General features: G+C 31.2%; 1 protein-coding gene across 6 annotated transcripts in view; it reads left to right on the top strand.

Annotated features, from left to right (window-relative positions):
• The first annotated feature begins 4,069 nt into the window (after positions 1 to 4,069).
• The window catches only part of LOC117170140 (E3 ubiquitin-protein ligase UBR2), a 34,737-nt gene continuing 33,500 nt past the window's right edge, over positions 4,070 to 5,306 (top strand). For 3 of the 6 annotated variants that reach the window (XM_033356683.1, XM_033356684.1, XM_033356682.1), the window contains exon 1: positions 4,199 to 4,481. The gene's annotated coding sequence lies outside the window, so the exon portion shown is untranslated. Of the gene's footprint in view, positions 4,153 to 4,180; positions 4,482 to 4,579; positions 4,598 to 5,306 lie in introns of those variants that run through there. The other 3 variants (XM_033356685.1, XR_004466725.1, XM_033356686.1) reach the window with 3 other exon arrangements.

The raw sequence follows: 5,306 nt of genomic DNA, 5'->3' as shown, positions 1-5,306 counted from the left end.
GATATCGTTTTCTTGCGAAGATAGTAGTGTTTGATCAAAACTCGAAACTCAGATTTTTCCATATTAAAAAAAACTCGGAGGTTAGTCGCTTCTCAGTGATGTTACTTGTAAAAGCGTAAACATAAATGGCTGAAGTTTTGACAGGCGTCATTTGAAGGATCAAGCTCGGCGAAAATGGTTCACATTAGTGAATACTAATGCCTAGTATTTACAGTAGTTGGTCGTGGCTAATCCGCTTTCCCTTTTTAAATTTCTCTTCAAATTATTAACACTTTTTTGTTAATTGATGAATTTTCTCATTATACTTATTTATAATTTTAACTTATATACTGATATACAATTTTCTAGTTGAATTCAAAAATTTTGTCTTTTTTGGCGTGTCTCATTCCATTCACGAGAAACGTTCTATTAGTTCCAATTTTAAGCATTAACAAAAAAAGTTAGATATCTGAAGTCATCGAAACCCATATATTCCAAATTATTATGTTTTAGGCTGTTAACTATGAAATTCAAAAAAATCTACTTCTAAATTTTAATCCAAAAGCTTAACAAAGTACCCTTGAGTGTCGGCTACTCTATTGAGATAACCTCTCTGCTTGTTATTTATGATCGTATTCTTATTTCAATTAAGGAAAGGATATTTTAAAGCCTTCAGACCATTTAAACGAGCTTCCTGGATCTTTAAAAATATCTACCTGAGTGCCTGCGGAGAATTTCTCTGAGATTCTTTGACCTAAAGAATTTTTAGTATATACTCAAAGATTCTTTTCGGTAGGGCGGGTTTATTCTAAAATGTTCCTTAAACTGTTTTTCGCTAAATTCTGGAACAATTTTTTCAGAAAATCCAATTATTCTAATAGGCGTTTCTCTCGGGCATCGAACTTTCATAGGAAATTCCATTAAAATGCCAGCACTTTCCACCTCATTACCACTATCCGCATCGTCTCTTTCCAAGATAGTTGCAAACACCATCGATTGCAACAATGACTGGTTTGATACAACTGCAGCAACAATTATTTTCTTCCACTGGTTCTCCATTGTATGTTGTTAAATATAAACATAACCTGGCAATCTTTGTATTCGCGGCACAATTTGCGCCAAATCCTTTCACACGTAACTGTTCAAAGAACACCACACTTCGCAGTTCACTTTTGTAAACCAAGCCCCTTTTCCAGGTTTACTCGATTAGGGTACTATATTAGACAGGTACGATATTAGCAGTGCTCCATTTTGTCAAAATACAAGCGAAGATGGATATAAATTATACCGTTTTTCACTAGGACAAAAGGAAAGACTTTTAAAATGGATAATAAATTGTAGACGCGACAAATGTTAATATGTAATAAAATTTCCTATGAGCGTTTTTTAAATATATTTAAGCGAAATAACATCCAGAAGAAAGTAAGGTTAGGAAACCGTTTTTCTATTAATACTTTTGAAAAGTATTGTATTAGTTTTTGACTCATAGTCTTTTATTATTTGTTGCTAGTTATTTAATAAATCATATGATTATAATTTTAGCGCACGCCTGTTTATAAGCTGAGTAAACTTTAGTTTAGAATCATAATTTTTGCAAGGATAATTTGTTGGCAAATGAGTGGGTTAAAAATCATATAGTCTAATTTAAATATATATTCTGTCACATGTAATTTTATTTATAATTTATGTCTTGATAAAAACGCTTTAGTATGATTTTAAAATAAATAACCTATATCATGTAAATGTATTTACCTTGTTTTTAGGTACATTTTGACCAATTCAAATAACGACTTTATATCAAATGTGATTTAGAAATTAGGTTTCAGAGAACTATGACTGAAAGTAAAAAAATGTTTGTTTTTTCAATTTAATAAAAACATATTATTTACTATATGTATGCATTTTTATATTCATTTCGAATAATATATAATTTTAAATCAATAGTTTAAAAACATTCATATTTCTGATAATATTATTATCTTCAAATACTACAGCTCACATTGTTTTAATTTTGTTACTCACTATCATTTAATTAGGTTTTAGACCAAAATTTATCTCTTAAAAATTCGATATCGAGTTAGCGATTTTGAATTTGGCGGGGAACCACAATGGCGGTTGAATATTCCCATCTATTATAGTACCTTAACTCGATGAGTGCACTTGGTGAAAGTAACTTTGTTCTACAAAACCATACAGTATCATAGGAAAATTGCATGAAAATTACAAAATAAATATGAAAAAAACTTTCAACTCATTTTTTCTTCATAGTGTAGAGTCAAGTAGTAAATGAGACTTATTTGCTTACGTATTATTTTGTTTAATATAGGATAAAGCGGCAAAATTGGAATAATTCAAATTTAAAACAATTACATACATATTCATAAATTATAAAGAGTAATAAAAAAATAAATAACGAATGCACAAATAAATGAAAAAATGCCGAAAAAATATGCATTATTATCGAATTATAAAATTTTACAAATATCAAGTCACAACAAGATTTTTAATTAACAAAAAATAAAATACCAAATTTCAAAATAACAAACCTCTTTTAAAAATTTAAAAATCTCCCATGAATTTCCAAAACTTTTTTCACATCTTGACAAATTTCAGTTTACCTAAAAAATTGGTAAAACTTGAAAATTAAAATAAAAATGGTCTCAACGTCTTCTATATACTTTTAACTCAAATTTTAAAATATTTAAAACTTAAAATTATTATTCGATAAAAAAAAGAAAAACACCATTACAAAAATCTACTATGTCCTTTTCACAATAATTATATGAATAAACTGTTTTCTTGATACATTTTAAAGAGTTTTTAACAGCTCTACATGACAAAAGACACATAACAGTCAAAACAACTCGAACAAAGCTACAACTAGCGCCGCCGCATGGCCGTTTTCAACGCATGGATCATTTTCAACTCTCGGTGACAGGAGGCTGATCAAAACAAACGAACATAACCTCTCTGATTGACGTCAATTTGAGACACTTTCTCACTCGCACACTTTTCCATGTGTAGGAAAAGGACAACTGCGCATCTGAGCACGAAAATTTAAGATCTTTTTGTAATGTGCCTACCACTTACGGTAATGTTTCTATTGCCAAGTGCCTAAACGGACTTAGATTTCCTTATTATTTCTTCGTGATATATATATATATATATATATATATATATATATATCGTTTCACATGATTGCAGATCCGCAAGTTGCAGCCATGCGCAAATCATCAGTTATGAAAATAAGAGATTTTTCTGTCAGTAGAAAAACCTCCAAATAACGGTCATTTGAATGTTCGATTTTATTTTAATAGAAAATTTCATCTTTTGCATATGAACGGCAAATTTATGCAGCTAAAGATAATTATAGAAGAATAACGGCGATGAATTAAATACATTTTTCAATGTTTTGATGAAAATAAACAACCACATGCCAAATCAGCTGATGTATCCATCTGAGTTCTGTGCTCATAATATTTTTGTGCACAGGAGGTAAGTGTTTTTGATAGTCATAATAGAATAATATTATGCCTTTGCAAAGAATAGTCTGTATAAGTTTTACGGCATGTCTTTACGAAAGCGTAGCCAGCACATTATATGTAATTTATAGGTTAGGCTGGTTACGCTTTCGTAAACACATTCCGTAAAACTTATGCAGACTATTCTTTGCAAAGGCATAATGTTATTACGTTACGAATGTCAAAAACACTTACCGCCTGTGCACCAAAATATTATCTTGTAGAATCAGTGGATTTGGAATGTGCTTGTTTCTTTTCATTAAATCATTGAAAAAATTATTTAATTTATCGCCGTTATTCTTGCATACATTTGCCTATCATTAAAAAAAACATTAAATCTTCTATTAAAATAAAACTGAGCATTCAAATTACCGCCATTTGGATATTTTCCGCTGACGGAAAAATCTCTATTTGCACAATTTATGACTTGCGCAAGTCCGCAACTGGCGGAATTGCAATCGTGTGAAAGAGCCCTCATACGATGAAAAGAGCAGTTTCAGAACGATCGTTTCGAATTCGATCGCTCCTTGTCTATTTTCATATGGTAGAAGAAGAGGGTCGATCCAAATGAGGCATCGGAATCCCCCCCTATTTAATACTGGAAATTTGCATTGGCTCTGCGATCTGTGAAGTGCAGGAAAGTGCAGGGTCTGTAAGTACGACAAGTTTCGAATCTTGCATTCTTATCATTTTATGATCAGAGAATTTTTGAGTTGTAATAAGTTGTAAGCCATTTTGTGTGTTGTTTGGAAGCAGCTGTGCTGTGTGTGTAGTGACTTCCTTTCCTTTAACGCGAAATGTCAGACAGTATACTTGTAATTAATCAAAATGCGCAGTGTCAATAAAATCGCGTGATAATTTCGAGGAGAGAAAAATTTGGATAATAGATGTTTAAATCAGACAGTAAAAGTCGCTGGTGTGTTGTAAAACAAAGACGTTTCCTTGTCCATTTTTATTAACCTTGGCCTGATCGTCATACAAGTGAGTATCACCCGCGGAAGTGGTTAAAAATAGTACAGTTTGGTTGTATCTCAAGAGTGAGTACGGCAAAATTTCGTGTTTTTGCAACTATTGTCTCCCTGATTTTTTTTGCACTAGTACGTATTTCTCCCATTCATGAAACATGCTCAAGATTGAGCTTGCAATCAGTTGCAAGTTCATGAAATGTTTCAGATATTCAGTGTTTAAAACACTGAGCCACTATATCAATTTGCACTAAAGCAGTTGTAACTAATGTCATCATGTTAAGTTAATAGCTGTAAAACTACGTCTTAACATTGATTTAATTTCTCCACAGTTAAAAGCACAGATTTAGCCAGGTCCAGACGTATAGAAATTAAATAGAGGTCATAGCTCTCTAACTATAAATTCACAGTAAAGCACTGTTGCATCAAAAAGATAAAGAATAACTACTTGCATCTAGATTCTACTCCTTTCTATGGCTTTTTCCTATTAATGTACGGTGTTTTATAATTATTACGTTCTTCGAACATCTATTATTCTCAATTCATCATATGCATATAAATTATATTCAATGACCTACGTTTTTTTAAATTTAATATTTTTACGTAAATATACAGAAAGTTTAATAGTTATGACTTACTTTTCACAAGCTCTCATCTTTTATTACACTATGTTTTGATTTTGCTTTCTCAGTTTAATCCGGTGATGATTTCCAAATCCAGTCTTGTCTCATAGCAATACGTGGATACACTATACCAAAAATTCTGTTATTCTACACCGTACTACGTTGACAACTAATTGACCCATATAATACGTAGTAAATTTACAAGAATCTGCGTAAAT

This window comes from Belonocnema kinseyi, chromosome 3 (genome assembly GCF_010883055.1).
Source record: "Belonocnema kinseyi isolate 2016_QV_RU_SX_M_011 chromosome 3, B_treatae_v1, whole genome shotgun sequence".
Lineage (NCBI taxonomy): Eukaryota > Metazoa > Arthropoda > Insecta > Hymenoptera > Cynipidae > Belonocnema > Belonocnema kinseyi.
The sequence above is the reverse complement of the archived record's forward strand: the minus strand, read 5'-3'. Positions and strand labels throughout refer to the sequence as shown.